The sequence below is a fragment of the Myodes glareolus genome, chromosome 6 (genome assembly GCF_982192425.1).
Source record: "Myodes glareolus chromosome 6, mMyoGla1.1, whole genome shotgun sequence".
Classification (NCBI taxonomy): domain Eukaryota; kingdom Metazoa; phylum Chordata; class Mammalia; order Rodentia; family Cricetidae; genus Myodes; species Myodes glareolus.
The window spans coordinates 118,128,977-118,152,676 of record NC_142031.1 but is presented as its reverse complement, the minus strand read 5'-3'; the positions used below and the strand labels follow the sequence as shown (position 1 = coordinate 118,152,676).

The window sequence follows — 23,700 nt, the reverse complement described above, 5'->3', positions numbered from 1 at the left end:
AGTTATTTTAAAAAGCACACAGTGGCACACACCTTTAATTCTAGACTGGGGAAGCAGAGGCAGGCAGATCTCTGAGGTCTAAGCCAGCCAGAATAACATGGTGAGATCTTATATCAAAAAGAAATTTTAAATATAAATAAATTAAGCATTTTGCCAATCGAACAATTCCTCTGGATTCCTGTCACATTTCTACTGGGAGGCATCCAACTACTTGGGAAAACAGCATGTCTGTCTTTAGCAAATTCTATCTTCATAACTACCAAAAATAAGCCAAAACAAAGGTCTCCTGAAAAATACCTAACAAGAGTCAAGATATTATTCATGCCCTTTCCTCTCATCCTGAGTCTCTCTATGGATCAGGTACCTTGTCTGTTCCTTGTGCTTTAGGTTTAGTGGGTATCTGATCTCAACTCTTCAGGTACCAAAGCACCCACATACCCAAATTGTGACCATTTAAGACACTGTTAGAAGTTAGGCATGATTTATAAATAAACAAATAAATTTTTAAAAAAAGTTAGGCATGATAATGCACATCTTTGATCCCAGCCTGCACAGGTGGCTCTCTGAGTTGGAGGCAGCCAAAGATTATAATTAGATTATCTACTCTTCCTGCCCCCTACCCCCGCAAAAGGACACTGCTCAAACTCCCCTGAAGGCAGCAGCACCCAACTAAGAACTTCCCTGGTCGGAAAGGATGCCCCCCGACCCCCAGACAGTGGGGTGATAGCCTGAGGCAGGTGGACAGTTAAGAAAGAAAGTCTTTGGGTAGGCTGTAGAAACTTCATCATAACACGAACTAGTGGTACAGATCTATAAACCCAGCCACTTGCTAGACCCTGGAATGAAGATGGATTTTGGATTTTGGATGGCAGATGTTTGAACCCTGGGTTCAATTCTCAGCAACTCATGACCCGTAATTTCAGCACTGAGGTAGAGAAAAGATCTGAAGAATAAGGTTATCCTTTACATATAGCCAACTTTAAGGATAACCTAGGCTTATTACATAAGACCCTGCTTCAAATATAAAAATAGGAATACATAAATGATTCTGGACTGGAGGGAGGGGAGGGTTACAGCCCTGGTGGCAGGTTACTTGACTAGAAGATTGTTTGACTAAAATATTCAAGGCCCTGGGTTCCACCCAAAATACTAAAATTTAGCTCAACAGCCAGAGGTGGAACCACTTTTCCTTTTGACCTTCATATCAGCTTCAGAAAACGTTCCGTTCCGTCCCTGCTCCATCTTTTTCACCCATGTGTCACTCTGAAGGCCTAAGTTCTACCTCTACCTAGCACTGCCAAAAATTAACTAGTAGAGGCTCACTGGCCTTTAATCCCACTCGCTCCAGAGGATAAACCTGGGGAAAGGACTTCAAGCTCACCCTGGGCTACTTTACTTTGACATATGTCACAATAGCATATTACAATTACAGTCCTTGTAATTAAGTACCTTTTCATGCTTGTACCATCTACAGGAAATATGACCCCAAAATGCATAGGCCTGGACAAGCATCCAGGCTTTGCACACAGTATGTCAAGCTTGTGTGCATAGTCTGGAAAGGGGGGAGGGGAGGATAAGATCTACAGTTTTGATTACTATATGGTGTTTATCTTCCCTTTTATTTTCCAACTAACTGCTGGCCTTTCCTGCTGAAATCACTAAAAAATCAAGCTGACTGTTTTCCAGTTTTAACTCTTTCAATACAGGAATGCTTAGCAGGGGCCAGGCACCACTAAGTATGGAGGATGGGGTTTCAGCTGACAGTGCTTCTACTGAGATGACTGCATGAAGCAAAAAACTGAAGATCAAAAAAAGCAAAGTCCAGGCCAGCAAGGAATACAAAGATAAAACTCCAAAGAAAGAGCATGTGCAAACAAACAGAAATGAAGATGCAAGATTACCGAGAAAAGATTGCCACTGGAGTACCCATAAAAGCTCAAGGAACCTGTCCTAAGGAAGGCCCACAGGTTGGCTCAATACTACAAGAGGATATTTCACTGACATTAGCCTGCCAAGATACACATCAAATAAGTACTCATGACTAATACTAAGGCATATTATTCTACAATGTGAACTCTCAAAGTTGATAAACTTAGGATGAATTTAAACTAGCCAAACCAAATCAGTGAAATACTAAAATGTTATCCAACAACTAAATATACTGTGGACATTAACAGGGAACAAGTGTTATTCTATTAGAATCTACATACACCCCACCAGAAGCCCATTCCCAATGTACTGTCCCCCAAATATGACACTCAAATGTCGAAGCTCAGCCAGACAGCGCTAGTTCCAGGACAGCCAGGGCTAACAAGAAACCCTGCCTCAAAAAATTAAAAAATGGAAACAATGCCCCTCAATCGAAGAAAGGATTAGAAAAATGTACTATATTTATACAATGGAGTATTACACAGCAGAAAAAATAACGACATCTTGAATTTTGCAGGAAAATGGATGGAGCTAGAAAACATTATTTTGAGTGAGGTAATCCAGACACAGAAATTATGACATGTACTCACTCATAGGTGGTTTTTAAACATAAAGCAAAGAAAGCCAGTCTACAAACCACAATCCCAGAGAACTTAAGACAACAATGAGGACACTAAGAGAGACTTACATAGATATAAGCTACATGGGAAGTAGAAAGTAGAAAAAGACAAGACCTCCTGAATAAATTGGGAGCATGGGGAACTTGGGGGGAGGGGAGAGGCAGGGAGGGGAGCAGAAAAAAAATTGTAGAGCTCAATAAATACATAAAAAAAATTAAAAGAGGGAGCTGGAGAGATGGCTCAGCAGTTAAGAGCATTGCCTACTCTTCCAAAGGTCCTGAGTTCAATTCCCAGCAACCACATGGTAGCTCACGACCATCTGTAATAAGGTCTGGTGCCCTCTTCTGACCTGCAGGCAGACACACACAGAGAATATTGTATACATAATAAATAAATATTTTTTAAAAAATTACAAGAAAGGGGAAAAGGAAAAAAAATGTCCAAGTCCCCTCAACTATCTCATTGTATTGGAGGAGGGGCATTTGGTAGTGCTAGGCATTCTACTTGGACCTCCCATATGCCAGCAGACCAGTTCGACCCATGACCCTTTAAAACAAGGTCTTAGTAACAAGTTCAGGCTGTAGGAGCTGAAGAGATGATGGCTTGGTGGTTACGAGCACTGTTTGCTCTTTCAGAGGTTCCAAGTTCAAGTCCTAGCAACCACATCGTGGCTCACAACCATCTACAATGAGATCTGGTGCCCTCTTCTAGCATACAGGCATACATGTAGGCACAACACTATATATATAAATGAATCTTTTAAAAAAAAAATTGTTCAAGCTCACCTTGTATGACCTGGCAGTCCACCTGCCTCAGATTCCTGAGTAGGTGGTATTACAGGCCTCAACTACCAGGTCCACAATTCTTCATTTATTAAACTTATAAACTTACACTTGGTCCTTTCAATCCAGGACAACTTGTCTGAAGCTATTTTAGTTTATCCAAGAAGAAACTCCTGCCAGAAGCTTGTCTTATACTTCAACTAGCAGTGGTATTGTGAAACCTTTCTCTAAATCTACTCATTATAATTTCCCACATCCAATGCCAGAATCAGGTCCTGCTTGTCTCGTTCAACTTCTCACTTCTTCCAGACAGACCTGACAATATATTTTGAAGCCAAGCCTGGTCTACATAGTTCCAGGTCAGTCAAAGGCTACACAGTGAGAACCTGTCTCAAAAAAGGGGGATGGGAAGATGGTTCAGTAGTTAAGAGCACTGCTGCACTTCTAGAGAACCTGGGTTCAAGTTCCAGTACCCACACAGGAGCTCACAACTGTCTCCTATTCCAGTTCCAACAGATTCAATACCTCTTCTGATTCTCTTGGACACCAGTCAAGTACATGGTGCACATATATACATGTGGGCAAATATTGTAATATAAAATTTTTAAAAGTTAAAAACATCTAACAATCACAGCCATACCAGGATCAGGAGTTCAAGAACAACCTGGGCTACTAGATCTCTCAAAAGAAAAAAAAAAAAAAAGAATTACCCACCAAAGGGAAAAAAAAAATACTAAGTGGGAGGTATGGAGAGAGAGAAAAAGACACTAAATCTAAGGTGTTCAAACTTTACAAAGATTCTAACATGGAGAAAGAAATCAACTTTTCAGTATCTCCTGTAAATACAGGTGTGCCAAACCACTCCTGGTTGACTTAAAAGACTCTTGGGGCCAGCAAGACCACAAACCATGTACATGTAAAGGTACTTGCACAAACCTGAAAACCTACCTTTGATCCCCAGATACCACCCACACAGTGATTAGTTTTCCTCTGAATACCACATTCATGCTGTGATATACATGTGTCCAAAATTCATACACTAACATGCATAACATAAATTTTAAAAAATAATTGGGGTGGTGGGTTTCTGAGTAGCCCTAGCTGTCGTGGGACTCGCTCTGTAGACCAGGCTGGCCTCGAACTTGAACTCCTATGGTGTGCATCACCATACTCAGTTATATCTTTAAAGAACACTCTGATGACCAAAAGCAGTCTACAGATTCAACGTCAATGCCCATCAAAATCCCAGCAAGTCTTCAAAGACCTTGAAAGAACGGTACTCAACTTCATTTGGAAAAGCAAACAACCCAGGATAGCCAAAACAATCCTGTACAATAAAAGAACTTCTGGAGGCATCACAAGCCCTGACTTCAAACTCTACTACTGAGCTACAGTACTGAAAACAGCCTGGTATTGGCATAAGAACAGACAGGAGGACCGACAGAACCAAATAGAAGACCCGGATACCAATCCACATATCTTTGGACACCTGATCTTTGATAAAGAGGCAAAAAATATCAAATGGAAAAAAGAAAGCATATTTAACAAGTGGTGCTGGCATAACTGGATATCAACATGTAGAAGAATGAAAATAGACCCATATCTATCACCATGCACAAAACTCAAGTCCACATGGATCAAAGACCTCAACATAAAGCCAGCCACACTGAACCTTATAGAAGAGAAGTGGGAAATACACTTGAACGCACTGGCACAGAAGACCACTTCCTAAATAGAACCTCAGCAGCACAGACACTGAGAGAGACAATAGAAGGGACCTCCTGAAACTGAAAAGCTTCTGTAAAGCAAAGGACACAGTTAAAAAGATCTTCACTAACCCCACATCAAGACAGAGGTCTGATCTCCAAAATATACAAAGAACAAGAAATTGGACACCAAAAGATCACATAATCCAATAAAAAAAAATGGAGTACAGACCTAAACAAGAGAACACTCAACAGAGGAATCTAAAATGGATGAAAGACACTTAAGGAAAGTTCAACATCCTTAGTCATCAGAGAAATGCAAATCAAAACAACTCTGAGATTCCATCTTACACCTGTAAGAATGGCCAAGATCAAAAACACTGATGACAACTTATGCTGGAGAGTTGTCAAGAAAAGGGAACACTTCTGCATTGCTGGTGGGAATGCAAGCTGGTATAACCCCTTTGGATGTCAGTGTGGCGATTTCTCAGAAAATGAGGAAACAACCTTCCTCAAGACCCAGTAATACCACTTTTGGGTATATATCCAAAGGATGGTCAATCGTGCCACAAGGACATGTGCTCAACTATGTTCACAGCAGCTTTGTTTGTCATAGCAAAAACCTGGAAACAACGCAAATGTCCCTCTCGAAGAATGGATTAGAAAAATGTGGTACATTTACACAATGGAGTACCACACAGTAGGAAAACAATAACGACAGCTTGAATTTGCAGGAAAAATGGATAGAGCTAGAAAACATTTTGAGTGAGGTAGTAACCCAGACACAGAAAGACAATTATGACATGTACTCACTCATAGGTGGTTTTTAAACATAAAGCAAAGAAAGCCAGCCTACAAACCACAATCCCAGAGAACAATGCAGACACTAAGAGAAACTTACATAGATCTAATCTACATGGGAAGTAGAAAGTAGAAAAAGACAAGATCTCCTGAGTAAACTGGGAGCATGGGGCCCTTGGGGGAAGTCTGAAGGGGGTAGGATAGAGGCAGGGAGGGAAGCAGAGAAAAATATAGAGCTCAATAAATATCAATTTAAAAAAAAAAAAGAACACTGTGATGGTAGGATTCAAGGTAAAGTAAATTATAAAGATTTTATTTTTAACTTATGTATGAGTGCAGGTGCCTAAGGAGGCCAGAAGTTGCATGTCTGGGAGCTTAAATTACAGGTACTTGTTAGCTGAGTGTGGGTGCTGGGAACTGAACTCAGATGCTCTGCAACAACAGTACCAGCTAACTGTGCCACTGCTCTAGCCCTAAAGTAAGAAATTTAAGCGTATTAGTGGGTTGTGCAGTTGGTAACACATGCCTTTAATCCCAGTAAGGCCAGGATGGTCTATGAAGTGAGTTCCAGGACAGGCTACAAAATTACAGAGAACCTCTATCTCAAAAAAACAAACAAACAACGCCCCCCCCCCAAAAAAAAAACCAAGTGAGTTCCAGGAAAGCTAGGGCTATATTATACAAAGAAACCCGGTCTCTTTGCTTTTTTATTATTATTATTTATGTATACAATATTCTGTTTGCATGTATGTCTGAAGGCCAGAAGAGGGCACCAGACCTCATTACAGATGGTTGTGAGTCACCATGTGGTTGCTGGGAATTGAACTCAGGAAGAGCAGGCAATGCTCTTAACTGCTACTCTCCAGTCCAAAACCCTGTCTCAAAAAAAAGAAAAGGAAAAAGAAGTCTTATCCAGGTCACCAACAAAAATAGCTGTCTTCCTTCCCCAACAAAGGAAGACCAACACTGAAAAAGAGTAAGGCAATTCAAGAATATATCCACTACAGACTCTCAGTCATCTTTTCTCATTTTTTCCCCTTTTTCTTTGTTTTTGGTTTTTACAGACAGGGTTTCACTGTGTAGCTCTGGCTGTCCTGGATCACCCTCTATAGACCATGCTGGGAGAGATTCACCTGCCTCTGCCTCTCAAGTGCTAGTAGGTCTAAAGAGGGAAGCCACCACCACCCTATCTTCTTTTTAAAAAGGAACAAAGTAGGCCAGGTGTGGTGATAAACATCTTTAAACCCAGCATTCTGGAAGCAGAAGGAATATTTTTGAGTTCGAAGCTACATAGCAAGTTCCAGCACAGCCAAGGCTCCATAGAGACCCTGCCTCCAAAAACAAGAAAAAAAAAATAGTAAGTTTTACTAGGCATGGTGGAAGACGTCTTTAATCTAGGCACCTGGAAGGCAAGTATGTGTTCCAAAGTTAGCCAAGTATACAGGTCAGCTAGCACTACACAGTGACAACCTGTTTCAGAACAAAAATAATTTAAAGTCACAAAGGGAGTTCAATTTATGTTAAGGCATTACACAAACTTAATACAGTACTATGTGCTTGACAGAATAGATGTAAGAGGCAAATATGAAGCAGGCCAGGTAAGGCCGGCCTATAAAAAGCTAGCACCTAGGAGGTTGAGGCAGGGGTGGATTTCCAAGCTGTGGAAACATTTAAAAAAAAAAAAAAAAGGAACTCTCAGTCTAGAAGTACTAGAATGTACTAAAAAGGTTTAGAAACAACTTTTGAGAGCAGTCTGAAAAACTTAATAAGACCCTGTCTCAGAGTTTACCACAGGGAAAAATCCTGGAGTTGGGAGATAGGGGTGTGGTAGAGGGAGATTCCTAGATTATTAAAGTGGCTGCCAAGCAAGCAGTTAGAACTGAGTTCAGATCCTCAGCATCCACATTTACAGTGTGGCAGTCCTGGAGGCAGACACATATAGCCAACTGTTGGTTCAGTGGAAGACCTTTATTTAAAAAAAAAAAAAAAGAAAGAAAAAGAAAGAAAGAAAATGCTGAAAGCAAGGTGGACACCCAATGGCTACCTCTGGCCTGCACAATGACATACACCCACATGCAGCTTTTATCAGGTCCTCATTTTAATATCCAATGTCATTCCTCTTCCCCCCCCCAAAAAAATAAAAATTTCACAGGGGACAAATGTCACATGCTGTGTAAGGAAACCACCCTTCTGAAGGCTCAACATTCCTAAAATACTCAAGCATTTTATACAACACAGTCCAGCAGTGTTGAAGCCAGAAGCAATGGCCTTTGTTTATTCAGAATCCCAATAGGGTCCTTATGACTTGGATTTAGAAAGTCACTTTAAGAGAAAACCAGGCTATAGCCAAATAGCTTTAGAAATTGATATAACTGAAACCTCCTGGATAAACACTGTGATCCGAGGAGATAAAAGTATTCTAGCATTTTGCATTCTCAAGTAGCAGAGTAATAAGGAAGTAGTCAAGTGTGATCTTCCTTAACTATCCAAAAGTCTGACAAAACAACTTATATTCACAGCATTATCTAATAAAAACAAAATTCCTAAACCAGACATGGTGGTACACTCCTTTAATATCATCACTTGGGAGGCAGAAACTGGAGGACATCTGTGAACTTGAGGCTAGCCCAGGTCAGCCAGGACTATGCAGAGACCCTGTCTCAAAACAAAAACAAAAACAAAAACAAAAACAAAATCCAAGCCAGGCAATGGTGGTGTCTTTTTATTCCCAGCACTCAGGACGCAGAGGCAGGCAGATCTCTGAGTCTGAGGCCAGCCTTGTCTGCAGAGTGAGTTCCGGGACAGCTAAGGCTACACTAAGAAACCCTGTTTCAAAACATCCTTTAAAAAAAAAAAAAAGAAAGAAAGCATTCCTACCAGCTGACTTATCTAGTAAGTCAGTTTCCAGGCTTCCAGTTTTCTTTAACTTCTAAAGCAGAGTTGAAGTTTAAGGAATTTTAACAGTATGCTTGGGGAGCACTCAGAAAGCAAAGTACCCTGCTTGTAATACTGCGGTCAGAAAATGGCCCATTTCTCCCTTCTAGTGGATCTCATTGAGGGGCACACATGGCATTCTGAAGACAACTTTTAAGAAATCAATTCTCTCTTCCCACCCCTATGTTGCTCCCAAGAATCAAGCTCTAGTCCTCAGGCTGTAGTCACTGTATCTGCTGAGTCATCTCACTGGTCCAATATTATTATTTGTCTCGTTCTTTTCATCAGCTCACTGTCCACCTCATTAACCTCAGGCTTTTGCTTGTTCTCTTAATGAGGTAGGGGTCTCACTCTAGAGGCCAAAATAGCCTCTGCCTAATATTCTCCAGCTGTACCCTCTTAAATACTAGAATTACAGACCCACATTGACCTTGTTTTTATTCCCAAGGTTAAATAAACTCTCTAAAATTCTTTCTGTGAGGGAAAAAAAAGCAGAACATTTAATCACCACTCTAATCCCTCCTACACACTCAACATCTGCAACTGCAGGTCTTTCACCACCAGATGGTGTCCTGCGTGAATTGAACCAGCCTTAACACAGGACCACTTGAAAGTCAAGTCTTTAAGAATACTGCAAAGCTGGACATAGCGATACACACCTGTATCCCAGCAGCTTTGAGAAAGATGGAGGCAGAAGGAATCCAAGGTTATCCTTCACTACAGAATGTGTTCTAGACCAGCCTAAAGTACCTGAGACCCTCTATCTAAAACAAAGGAGGAAAATAAAATCAAGTAAAAAAGTTGATTTTGATATATTCACTTGTTCTTTGGGAAAGTATCAGAAGTGATCTGAGAGTGTCTGAGCATCCTTAAGCACTAAACAATGTAAAAGACACACTGTCATACCAGGTATCTACTGGACAGTATCTTCTTCAAAACTCTTGTGATGTGCTAAACTGGACTGACCCTAATCTGGGTTTTGCATTTGCAAAACTTAAGAGTTGTTATGGGCCCAACGCTACTGGTTTAAACAGGAAAATGATACTATCACTTAATACTAACAGGCCTGCTTAAAAAGTGGAGCCACTATTCAGAGGAATTGCTAATTCAGTCTTCACAGTATGCAAGAATACTCACCACCCCGGTATACTATTTGTCCTTAACCCAAATACCTCACACATCTAACGCTGGCATCATAAGAACAAAAATATAGAGCTTGTTTTGGTTATTCAAGATAGGGTTTCTCTGTGTAGCTCTGGGTGGTCTAGAATGTACTCTGTAGACCAGGATAGCTTTGAACTCCTCTGCCTCCGGAAATGCTATGATTAAAGGCAGTTTTGCATGTTTTTGTTGTTGTTGTTGTTGTTGTTTTTCTTTTTTTAGTTTGTTTCTTGGTTTTGTTTTGATTTTGAGGTAAGGTCTCACACTATGTGTAGACCTGGCTGACCTGAAACACCGGAAACTTGCCTATCTCTGCCTCAAGCAATAATTTCTTCCTTTTTTCCAAGATGGTTTAGTTGTATATGGCTGTCCTGAACTCCATCTGTAAACCAGGCCTTGAACTTAAGAGGTGTGCCTGTCTCTGCCTCCCATTGCTGGAATGAAAGGTGTGTGTTACCACCAAAGTGTTCCACACTAAAACTCAGTGATCTGGCCTGTGGTGGTGAAGCACGCCTTTAATCCCAGCACTCGGGAGACAGACGCAGGAGATCTGTTGAGTTCGAGGTCAGCCTGGTTCCAGGACACCTAGAGCTGTTACACAGAAAAACACTGTCTTGAAAAACAAAATAATCTAATTCCATCTTCCACTGCCACAAAACCAACTCCAAAAGCCAACTTCTCCAGGTGGCAGAGAAAGGGAAATCTCTGTGAGTTCGAGGCTAGCCTTAGTCTACAGAGCTAGTTGCAGAACAGCCAGGACCATTAAACATAGAAACCCTGTGGCTGGGTGGCTGGGTGGGAGGAAGGGAGGGAGGGAGGGAGGGAGAGAGGGAGAGAGAGAGAGAGAGAGAGAGAGAGAGAGAGAGAGAGAGAGAGAGAGAGAGAGAAAGAGAAAGAGAAAGAGAAAGAGAGATAGAAAGAAAGAAAACTTAAAAGGCCAATTTCTCAGGCTATGAAGCTGGGTTAGCTAGCCAAATAGTTAGGTTCCACAAGTCTGGCAACTTAACTTCCACCCCAGTAACACATGAAAGGAGAGAATTGACTCCTAAAGTTGTACTCTGGGCCAGGCATGGGAGAATACTACTGTAGTCCTGGCCCTAGGGGTGTGTCTGTGAATTCTATCCAGGCAAGCCTAACCTACATGCCTAGTTCTAACCCAGCTCTGCTAAAGAGTGAAGCCTGTAGCAAAAAGAAGAGGAAGAAGAAAAAAAAGAAGATGGTAGTGCACACCTTAATCCCAGCACTTGGGAGGCAGAGTCAAACTGATCACTGAGTTCCAAGGCTACACAGTGAAACTTTAAAGTCTTAAAAAAAAAAAAAGGCACAAGTTCAGACCTGGTACTGTGTGTGTGTATGTATACACACACACACACACACAGAGGGTTGGTACTAACAAGAGAGAGCACGAGAGATGTATGGAGGAATCCCACTATTGTGCCATAGCATGCACATTTCATATACACACACAAATCAAAGTATTTTAAAAGCCAACCTGGGAGCTGGAGAGATGACTCAGAGGTTAAGAGCACAGGCTGCTCTTCCAAAGGTCCTGAGTTCAATTCCCAGCAACCACATGGTGACTCACAACCATCTGTAATGAGATCTGGCTCTCTCCATGCCAGAACACTGTGTATATATAATAAATAAATAAATAAATCTTTTTTAAAAAAAGGTTAGCCTGGCTGGGTATGGCGGGGCACCCTTTAGTTACAGCACAGAGGGAGAGGCAGGCAAATCTGAGTTCAATACAGAGGTTATACAGAATTCCTGCCTCAAAACACACACACACACACACACACACACACACACACACAAGGTCAATCCTCCTTCAAAAGGCAGACACAGAAAAGCCAAAATGTCAGAGGTCTGCCTGTGCAAAACAGCAGCAGGAGAGAAAACTTACTTCACAAACTGTTTTATCTCATCACCCATACTTGCGCAAAAGCAGCATTTCTTCCCAAATTTTTTTATTTTCCCTGATTCCAAGATTCCACACGCAGTTCAATACAAGTACCTGCACTGCTCACATAAGTAGTCAGCACACACCAGAGGCCAATTCTCCCTGTGGTCGTTGACACCCCAAAGGGAAGAGGGGAAGAGTCCTGGAACACATGCGCCCAATTCCTTTCAGATACCTTGAAGTCTGAACCAACAGGCTAAGTTCAAACGTCCAGGATGCATTTTCTTTGAGGCCGTTCCCTCCTCTGGCTGCTTAAGTCTAACTTTTCTACTAAAGCAGCTGCCTTAAAGAAGTCCTGACTTCCCTAGCAAGCAGAAAGTCCGGAGTTCAATTCCCTAGATTACAGAGCCTAGAAAGGGGGGGATACAATGGAGTTACTAACCATAAAATCTGACCACAAATCTATGGTTCCAATAAAGATTTTAATAAAAACAAAGTGGGTGCACTGGACGGACACTCCCCACCTGCCTGGGCGTGCCGGGGGAGGTGGGTCCATCCCCTCCGTTCACTTTCTACAGTCCACACATAACTTCGGTAGACAAGCTTTAAAACTTCGGACAAACAACAACCCATTCTGTAAAATAAAAATCGCCGTCTCCAATTTTTTTTTTTATTCAAGACAATTTTATGGCTTCCAGTGCAGACTTCCCTTGTCTACACAACCGAAGCGAATTAAGACTTAATGTAAACTTCAATTACATAAACTTTAGTTACATAAACCCACAGCAAATCTAACAGTAAATGGGTTTTGAAAGTAAACTGAGCCAGGTAGGTCACCTAGCAAACTTTCCTCCAACAGTCCCAGGATGAGCTTGGAAACCTCCTCGGCCCTCCCACCCGGTCCCCTAGGCAGCCCGGGCCGGCGAACGCGCCTCCCATAGAGTCTTGCTCTTCGCACGCCACCTGACCCCTTGCTTGCAGAATGCACTGAGGATGCCAGGACAGGGTGACTCCAGCCTCGCCGACTCCTGTGGCTCTGTGGCGGAGGTCGCGCGTGCCGGGCCCAACCGCCACTGCAGACCAAGGGAGCCAAGGGAGCGGACCCCGGCTAAGCCCCGGGGTAGGCCTGATCCGGCACGGCAGACGCTTTCCAGGGACCCAGTCTAGCCGCGGCCCAGACCAGGAACAACTTAGGCCTCAGGCCTAGACTCTAGACCAAAGCTTGGACTGGAACCCGCTCGGCCCCGGCGGGCAGTCCCGGTCCCGCGGTCGGCCCGGCTTCCCTGCGCCCGTGTCCCAGGCGCCGAGCAGGTCATCCTATCCGCACCTAGCCGCCGGCCCTCCCCCCTCCCGCCACAGTCAACCCTGCTCTCCACCCCGCTCCGCAGGCCCCTCACCGAGGACGCGGCGGCCGGCGGGGGGGGGGGGGGAAGTCGGGCGGCCGGTCTCCTCGCGGCTCTGGCACAGCTGCGCTGGCGGCGGTGGCGGCGTCTCCTCGCGCTTTCCTTTCTCTCCTTTTCTCCAACAACAAACAGGAAGTGCGTCATGCGGTGGCGGCGCGGCGACGTCGACTTCCGCCCGGACTGAAGCCACGCAAGTGCGCCTGCTTTTACCGGCTTCGGATAGCGTCGGATTCCACAGCGCCAGTTTAGCATTTGAAAGATTCCGCCAGCCTTGGACGGTGAAACTCAGGAGATTCTCTTTTTATAAGTGAAGGCGGCAAAGTAGAGCGGGAAGAGCCATCCTGCGCTACCTCGGGGCCTGGAAGCTTCCAAAGCCGGTGGCGACTTGTGGGCGACCCTGAGTGACTGACCCTGCGGTTGCCCTGAAGCACACAGGGAGGAAGGACGCTCACAGATGGTGGAAACTGACCCAGAAAGTTTAGAGATAGCGATCAAAGATAGCTTAGTGTGACTCACACGGCTTATGGACTGGGAGAGTTGTAGTCCTGAGGTTTGGAAGAAAGGCTAGCACACTCGAGGTTCAGGCAGTTCAACCAGCGAGACAATCCTTAGTGCCCCTGTCCCCAACCTTAATCACTTGGAATGCCGAGTAGAATCCAGAGTCTGATTTTCAACCACCTCACCACACAGAATTTTCCCTTTGTTTTTATTTGTTTGTTTGTTTGTTTTGTTTTATTTTGTTGCTTTTCGAGAATGAATTTTCTTCCCCAATGACATTGACCCCAAGGCCAGGCACGTGCTAAGCAAGCGTTCTACCCCTGAGCCCTATCCTCACCCTCTTTTTTTTATTTTAAGACAGAGTGCCACGCCCCTGAAATTCCACCTCTGACCTTGAACTTTCCATCTCAAGACTGGAAAGTAACTGGGACCGCTGGTTTTGTATTACAAACCTCCACCAAGCCCAGTTTACCTGAGATGCTAGACAGAAGGCATTATGCACATTTCTGCTACTTAGTGATGAGAAACAAATAGTTCCAATGTGGCTTCCCCAAGCCAGGCTCATCAGCCTAAAGACTCAACCTCCAAAACTAAACAACTGACCTTAGGGATTCGTCGGCCTTGACTCTAACAAGAGTTCTGAATATTGAATATTGATGTTCACATAGTGCCCTCATGAGCACAATATTGTTTTACCTTTCTTCTGTTAATGTGCCTACTGCCCATCTATGTAATAGGCTTGTTAGATTAAAAGTTACAACAGGTTGTTTTTGTAGACTTAAGCTTTTTCACTGGGGAAACAGACTGGGCTAAATTCAAAATGGAATCACTGAGATCAAAAGTCAAACAGAAACTAAACTGTTACCTGTTTGTGCTGCCTACTATTATATTAATTTGACACAAGCTAGAGTCATCAAAAAGAGAGAGCCACAACTGAGAAAATGATCTGCTGTAGGCAACCTGTAGGACACTTTTTTTTTCAAATAATTCATTTTTATTTTATGAACACCGATTGGTGTTTTGCCCGCATGTATGTCTGTGTGAGGGTGTCAGATCCTCTGGAACTGGAATTACAAACAGTTGTAAGCGGCCGTGTGTGTGTGTGTGTGTGTGTGTGTGTGTGTGTGTGTGTGTGCTGGGGATTGAACATGGGTCCTCTGGAAGAGCAGCCAATGTTCTTAACCGCTGAGTCATCTCTCTAGACCCAGGCATTTTCTTAATTAGTGATTGATGTGAGAGGGCCCAGCCCTTTGTGGATAGGGCCACCCTACTCAGTTGGTTCTGTGTTCCATAAGAAAGGACCCTGAGCAAGCCAGGACACAGCACTCCTCCGTGACCTCCAGATTTTCCTATGTTGAACAGTGATGTGAAAATGTAAACCTAATAAACCCTTCCCCACCCTCACCCCTGCCCCAAGTTGCTTTGTCAGGGTGTTTTACCACAACAATAGTAACCCTAACTAAGAAACTGCCCTCCCTAGAAAACAATTCCCCGAACTGGCCAGTTTCAATTGACATGATAATAAAGTTACCTCTGTCTTTTAACCTCACTTTTACCTATAAATTGTCTTTCTATTGCTGGGTCCCCTAGGCCCATTATGCTAGGAAAGTAACTTTGAAAGGCCCATGGCTTAGTTTTCTATTACTTCTTTGGCCTTTCCTTGATCATCCCATCAAACACTACCAAAGGAAACCTTGCCTTTAATTTAATTAAATTGCCTTGAATTTAATTGAAAACAAAGTCAGTTAAGATTGTGTTTGGGTGTGATGGCACACACCTATAATCCCAGCATTCTGGAGGACTACCAAGAGTTCACGGTGACCTGAGCTATGTGAATTAGTCTCTGTCTCAAAAATAATAAGATTGTTAAACCACGCTGTAGTTGAGAGACTGGGTGATTAGGATATTGAAGCAGGAGGATTACCATAGGGTCAACCTGGACTACAGAGGTAAGACCCTGTCTCAAAAATAAATGTAGCCAGTAATGGTAGCCCACACCTTTAATCCCAACACTCAGGAGGCATAAGAGAGTAGATCTCTGAGTTTGAGGCCAGTGAGCTACATGGAGAGACCATGTCAAAAAAAAAAAAAAAGTAAACTATTGTAATGTGTACCCAAGAGTAAGCATTTGGAAGGCTGAGGCAGGAGAATCAGGAATTCAAAGGAAACTTGTGATGCCACAAAAAGAAAGATCATTGCAATTTTGCCCTCTGACAGGTTAGTTCTAGAGACCTCAGAGGGTAAAAGAAACTTTTTGTGTTGTCCTTCTCCAATAACGTGTTCTCATTTAGACAACTGAAACATCCCATTGTTAGTACTAATGTTTCTTCCTCAGTACCTTGCTCACAGAGGGGTGTGATCTAGTAGTCAAGGTAGATGCCCTGTTGGGGAAGGAAAAATTCAGAGCCCCTTATACCCCTTCTTCAGCAGTCAGACTTGGAGCAATAGATACCCAAGGAAATAAAATTACCCCAGGACCCATACGAGAGGGAAGCAAAGACAAGGACTTGCCTTCCCAGATGGTATTATCCTACAGAGCAGCACATGTGTAGTTAGCTCCTGGCTTTTAGTTCATTTTTCTATAACATTATAACATTGCACAGAATAGGACAAGAGAGTCTTTCCAATTTGTCCAAGTTGCAAATAAACACATTCATTATCCTGAATCAGCACTTGGGATGTGGAGGCAGAATAGTATTCAAGCTTATTATCAGTTATAGAGTGAGTTCCAGACCAGCCTGGGACACGAGTCCTGTCTCAAAAACTTATAACTACACATATGTATGTGTGTGTGTGTGTGTGTGTGTGTATAGTGTGTGTGTGTGTTTACATTATATATATGTACTTCAGAATATATATTCACAGATATATATGGATGAAAAAAGGGAAGTTTGATTAGAGTTTAAAAAGATAGACCTGAGTGAGTCTGGAGAGATGGCTCAGTAGTTAAGAGCATTTGTTCTTTTGTTTTGTTTTCTGAGACAAGGTTTCTCTGTAGCTTGGGAGCCCGTCCTGGAACTCACTCTGTAGACTAGGCTAGCCTCGAACTCACAGAGATCCGCTTGTATCTGCCTCCCGAGTGCTGGGATTAAGGTGTGTGCCACCAACACGTGGCACACTTGTTGTTCTTGCTGAGCACCTGGGTTCAATTCGCAACACCCACAATGACAGGATCCCACAGGCACCAGACAGGCACTTAACGTACACTCATGCATATGAACAAAACATTCATAAAGTAAATTTCTTATTTAAAAGAAAAATCCCAGAGCAAGAAAGCTATAAAACCTTAGCTGCTGCTCAAAAGCAGAGAATGGAGAAGAGAAGGTTTGGAAAATCATGCCATTTGAGTGGGTATAGGGATCAGACATATGGCCAACAAGCAGTCATGTGGCAGGAAGGTAAACTTTAGAGAAAGAGTAAATTGTCAGGCATGGTGCAAAAGCCTTTATTCCCAGTACTCAGGAGGCAGATCTCTGTGAGTTTGAGGCTAGCCTAATCTACAGAGAGTTCCAGAGACAAGAGCTACACAGAGACAGGGAAAACATGTTTAGAAGAGGGATGGCAGGCAGGGGATGAAAAAGGAGTGTTTGAGTTACATGGTTCTCAATTATTCAAGAGTGGCTGACTTACAACCTTACATGTTTGTGGTCTTAATCTGCCAAATTTCTTGGGGCTTTGGTTTGGTTTGGTTTTTTGAGACAGGGTTTCTCTGTGTGTAGCTCTGGCCAGACCAGGCTGGCCTGGAACTCATAGAGATCTGCTTGCCCCTGCCTCCCAAGTGCTGGGACTAAAGGCCAAATTTCTGTTCTTAATTTCATTTGAAATATAGAGAAACTAGACTGAGACTAGTCTCCAACTCAGTGTGGGTATACTCCCTGAAAGTTGAAAGCAGGGACTTTTTTAAATGCTAAGCAATTACTTTACCAATGAGTTAAAAAAAAAAAAATTACCAGGCATGGTGATGCACACCTTCAATCCCCAGTACTGAGAGGTAGAGGCAGGCAGACCTCTGTAAATTTGAGGCCAGCCTGGAATACACAATAAAATCCCCCCTTCCCCAAAAAACATAAAAACAAAACAACATTTAAATCGGACACAATGCTCTCTATATTTTTTTCAGTAGGTTAATAATGTCTATACAAAAGGAGGAAATGATGCAAGTATTTGTCATCTCATAATACAGCCTAAGATCATCTCATCAAGGACAAGGGTTTTCTCGCTATACTCAGTCACAGTCACATGTCACTCTTTCTGCCAACAGGCTGATGGGATTTTTTTTTCCATCTGGGTGTTGACAGAACTATCACATGACATTTCACATCCAAACAAGTACCGTCAGTCACTGTGAGCTAACCTTGAGGTGCAAGTACATGAATTTTAAATAGCACAATTGCAGGAGAGCCGAAGATGGCGTCCTGTCCCCCTAAAAAATGAATGAATGAATAAATAAAAATAATAATAAAATACATAGATATCCGGTGCAAAACCAACCCCACCAAGAGCCTCCAACACTTAGGGGAGAATGGGTGTGAAGACTCAACACTAAACAAATGTGGTGTACATGAGTAAATTCGGTTAAAAAAAGAAAGAAAAACTGCAGATCTTGGCAATGAGAGTAAAGACACCATGGCTAATGTCACCCAGACAATGGAGTAAGGTGATAGTCACAGGAACCAGAAAGGAGCCAGATTGAATGGAAAGTGTTGGCAGAGGAGACAGAGACAAAATACAAAAGCAAAGAACAGGCCTTGGACCAGGGAGCATTTGTCTTGACAAGCAGAGCTCCAACAGGGATGACAGGAGGCAGACAGAAGCTTCTACTACCCTTCTTCCGGGTAGTAGAAGCTCTGGATAGCTCACAGTGAGGAAAGCCAAACAATGACCAAGCTGTAGTTTCCAGAAGGATGAGTGGGGACCCCAGCTGTTCCCTAGGGTTCTCTTCTCTCATCTGTAAAGCAGGGATAATGGGCTTGGGTTAAGGTCACTTGCGTGTTTAGCTCATTGCTAGACACTTACTCACACCAAGTAACTGCTGTATCCCTGGCCTTTGAACTCAGGAAAAGGAAGGCTAGCCCTGAGAAAGGGTACCAGTGACTGGGATTTGGAGATAAACATGCAAGTGTGCTCCCCTCCCTCCCCCACACCACACACTCTGCCCAGCCCTCCCTTAATCCACAGACTTCAAATAAAGGTCCCAAAAGACAGTTTGCAGTCTCATCAAACTGTAAAACTTACGCTTGCTTTAACAACACAGAAAGTTGTCCTAAGGCAGTAGTGCAGCAGTGGAAAGAAAAAGGCAAGACACACACAGATCAGAAGCTCGCAAATAATTAGTTCCTCCTTACTGTGGATTGCATGTAAGACATAAAAATAACCAATACAGCAAAATAGAAAGACATCAGTAGGAGAAATAGGGCTATATTTAAAGACATGAAATGTATCCAGGACGTTGTTCTTTTTATGTTTTTTTTTAAGGTTTGTTTTGGTTTTGGTTTTTCTTTGTTTTGTTTTTCATTTGTTTGTTTTGAGACAGTGTTTCTTTGTGTAACAGCTCTGGCTGTCTTGGCATTCACTCTCTGTAGACCAGGCCTGGAATTCACAGAGATTTAATCCTCTCCAGTGCAGGGGAACTAAACGTCATGCACCACCACCACCCAGCTGGTTTTTAAGTTTTTTAAACTGATTCTTTTTTTTTTTGGTCTGTATGTGTTCATGTGTGTGGCAGTCAGAGAACAACACCGAGTGCTGGTCCTTGCCTCCCACCTTGTTTGACTCGGGATCTCTTTGTTTTGGTTTTTTGTTTTGTTTGTATGTTTCTATTATATACACTAGGCTACCTGGCCAAGAGCTTGCAAAGATTCTCCTATCTCACATCCCAACTTCCCATAGGAACACGGAAATTATAGATTATCAAATTACTATATCCAGGCTTGATACGGGTTCTAGGGATTTGAACTTAGGTCCTAATGGTAGCTGTTAATGAGGAAAGAGCCGCAAGCAGTTCATAGTTTGGATCAGGAAAGGAGATGACACAAAATTACCCTCCAGAAGATCAACTTTACAACTGACCTCGGGCAGGCTGTGGTGAACATCATAAGAGACGGTATATATGTGGTGGTTTGAATGAAAACAGCCCCCATAGACTCATAGTGGCACTCTTAGGAGGTGTGGCCTTGTTGGAGAAAATGAGTTGATGCTTAGATGATTTATCTAAGATATTCTGATAACAATAAAAACTTGGGAGTCAAGATATTGGGCTAAAAAGCCTGATAGATCCAAAGAGCAGCAGAGGAATGATCAGCTGACCCTAACTCTCCACACTTCTCAAGTTGAAAAAGACCGTAAATCTCTTTAAGTCCCTCCCTATATCTTCCTTTATCCCCCATCTTGGACCTCCAAAACCTCTATGGCTAATTCTGGTCAACCAGTCTCTGACACTGTCCCCTGATTCAAGGTAAATTTTATTGGCAATCTTGGAGTGTCAATGCAAACAAATGTCCCTCAGCAGTATTAATGTTATAGGTCTGAAAAAGAAAAAGATTATAGATCTGTGATACCAGGTCTAGCTAAGAAAAACTATGAATGACAGACTCAGTACTCTGTACATCTGTACATGTGGTTAAAATAAAACCAAGGGTTAGGCATGAGGACCACATTTAATGACCATACTTAGCCATTGATTGAACATGTATTAAACTCCTACTGTATACTAGCACGACTCTCAATCCCAGGAACACATACATCTTAGAAGGACAGGCTGGCCCTGAAGGAACCTCAATCAGGAGGAAATCTCCTATCTGATGCTCTGATGTAGGGCTGTGCGGGTCCGGTACAGGCTCCAGACACAGCACAGTGGCGCAGATTGCATGGTCATAGCCCAGGCAGAGGCACCATGAAAGGTTGTTCAGGGCAAGTGACAATGCAAGGCCTCGGTGAATGGAGAATGCTAGAAGCTGAGACCATGTCTATGAGTGACAGAAAGGAAAAAAAGATAGTGTACTATTTTTAAGGCAAGCTATTCCACGTTCTCGGGATTCCTTTCGGGAAATTCTTTTCTGGGTATCAGAAAGTAACTCTACTAGACAAGTAGTTCAGTAGAAGAGCTTTGGTTAATGTGTGGGGATACGGGGTTGGATCCCCAGCACTAATTCAAATTAAAAAGATAGAAAGCCGGGTGTGCCTGGGCAGTGGTAGTACATGCCTTTAATCCCAACACTCAGGAGGCAGAGGCAAGCAGATCTTTGTGAGTTCAAGGCCAGCCTGGTCTACAAGAGCTAGTTCCAGAACAGGCTTACATTACAGAAATGTAAGGTTTCTACAGAGAAACCTTGGGACCAGCATGGTCTACAAAGAAAGTTCTGGAACATCCAGGACTACATAATGAAACTCGGTCTTAAAAATAAATAAATAAAAGGGCCAGCTGGGTTTGATGGTGCCCATCCATAACCTCAGGATTTAGGATGCAGAGGGACATAGATCTGTGTAAGTTTGAGGCCAGTCTTGTTTACATAGTGAATTCAGGCCAGTCAAGACTACATGGTGAGATCCTCTATAAACAAAATAGAATGAAAGGTGCCAGACATGGTGTCATACCACCTTTAGTCCTAGCATCCAGGAGATGTGGCAGGAGGATATCCTTGAATTCAAAGGAAGCCTGGTCTACATAGCAAATTTTAGTTAGCCAGGAATATATTATGAAACCTTGTTTCACAATAAGTAAATGTAGAAAGTTTGAAATAAAAAAAAAGCCAGGAATGGTGTTATATGCCTTTAATCCCAGCACTGGGGAGGCAGACACAGGATCATCTCTAAATTCGAGGCCAGCCTGGTCTACAGAGCAAGTTCCAGGACAGCCAAGAACCCTGTCTCAAAATCATGTTCTGTCTCTAAATAAATAAAAACTAAATAAATAGAAAGAAAGAAATGTAAAGCAATTCAAATGTGGAAGAAGTCTTTGAGACAGAAAGACTTCACAGAGAGGAAGGACCTTCCTCTGACAGAGAAGGTGGCAGCGGTAATCTAAGGCCTGTACAGGGTTCAGTGCTGATCTTTCGGCAGCAGTAGGACAGACTGAAAACAGCTCAGACGGTGTCTACACAAGGACTCCTTCATTTCCTCTTCTTTGGTAGTCTTCCCATTGCCTCAGATCCCCATGGTTCTTTTCCCTAACAATACTCTAAGCCCCATGGATCTGACACTTGGGCCTCCTGTAACTAGTTTGCCAAATCATGAACGAATTTTTCTCATATGTAAAATTGGTTGTCTGAGTGATTGGCATAATACCCAGAGGGCAAAATGAGCCCATTGACAATATGGCAATGTTTTACTTCTCTGGCCTTCATCAATTTACGTACCATTAAACTGCTGTTGGGGAGTATTCTGATACCCACAAACCCAATGCACCAGTTCATCCCAGTCTGCAGGGAAACAAACCATCCCACCTTCACAGAGAAGCATGCATCCTCAGATAAAGAGCCGCTGGGCACAGGAGGCTCCAGCTAAGCCTCAGGAGGGCCATGAGTCATTAGAGAGAAAGAAACAATAATTTGAGGTGATAGTAACAAAATAATTCACAAAGTAAGGGAGGACAGTTCTCTAACAGCTGTCTTTAATTCCAGCACTTGGGAGGCAGAGGCAGGAGGATAATTTGAATTTGAGGTTAGCCTGGTCTACATACTGAATTCCGATAGAGCCAGGGCTACCCAGAGAAACTCTGTCTTGCAATAAAATACAGAGGCTGACTCTGCATAACTCTCCTACTTATTCCACCACCACTGAACCCAGGTCTCTGAGACTGCTAGGCTTTACTACCGAACTATAGTGCCAGCCATCTTTAATTTTATTAAAAAAAAATTTATACGTATTTGTTATAGTTTTGTTGTCTATGTGTACCAATACTACAGAATGTGTGACGTTTGTTCTTCGATAAATAGTGAGTTCACTGTCGACTGGAACTATATAAAATACTGTCTCAAAATAATTATGCAACTGAGACTAACATTAAACTGATCCTCCTGCCTCTACTTTCTGAGTGCTAGGATTATGGGCATGTGGCAACCAGCAAGACTTTAGAAAGAGTTATGAGCCTGGTGGTGGTGGTGCATGCTTTTAATCCCAGCACTCAGGAGGCAGAGGCAGGCAGATCTCTGTGAGTTCAAGGCCAGCCTGGTCTACAAAGCAAGTTCCAGGATAGGTCCAAAGCTACAGAGAAACCCTTTCTCAAAAAAAAAAAAAAAGAAAGAAAAGAAATAAGGAAGGAGGGAGGGAGAAAGGGAAGGAAGGAATGAAAGAAAGAGAGAGAGAAAGAAAGAAAGAAAGAAAGAAAGGAAGAAAGAAAGGAAGAAAGAAAGAAAGAGAAAGAGAGTTATGACAATGAAGTTGGCCAGAAACGAAACCCGGTGAATGATTCTTGGTTCTTTTCTCACCTTATCTTTTTCCTTAGCCAGGGCCACCCTTGCCTTTTCTCAGTGAACATTTAGTCTTCATTGTTCCCAGCTACCCAGACCATGAAATAATCACTCAGAAACTGTATTAATTAAATCACTGCTTGGCCTATTGGCTTATGCATATTTCTAGCTAGCTCTTTTTTTTGTTTGTTTGTTTGTTTTGAGACAGTGTTTCTCTGTAGCTTTGGAGCCAGTCCTGGAACTAGCTCTATAGACCAGGTTGGCCTCGAACTCACAGAGATCCTCCTGCCTCTGCCTCCCGAGTGCTGGGATTAAAGGTGTGTGCCACCACTGCCCAGTCAGCTAGCTCTTCTTTCTTAAATTAACCCATTTCTATTAGTTTATATCTTACCATGAGGTTTATGGCCTACCGGCAAGGTTCTGAGCTACATGGCCTCTCCTAGACTCTGCCTTCTTTATCCCATCGTTCGATTTAGTTTTCCCACCTAGCTCTATTCTGCTAAGCCACTGACCGAAACAACTTTATTCATTAACCAACAAAAGCAACACATAGATAGAA

At 42.8% G+C, this 23,700-nt stretch overlaps 1 protein-coding gene across 5 annotated transcripts in view; it reads right to left on the bottom strand.

Annotated features, from left to right (window-relative positions):
* Positions 1-13,378, bottom strand: part of Dnajb6 (DnaJ heat shock protein family (Hsp40) member B6) — a 57,452-nt gene extending 44,074 nt beyond the window's left edge. For 3 of the 5 annotated variants that reach the window (XM_048440164.3, XM_048440163.3, XM_048440166.3), the window contains exon 1: positions 13,231-13,378. The gene's annotated coding sequence lies outside the window, so the exon portion shown is untranslated. Of the gene's footprint in view, positions 1-9,431; positions 9,514-13,230 lie in introns of those variants that run through there. The other 2 variants (XM_085691086.2, XM_087907537.1) reach the window with 2 other exon arrangements.
* Between the last annotated feature and the right edge of the window lie 10,322 nt (positions 13,379-23,700).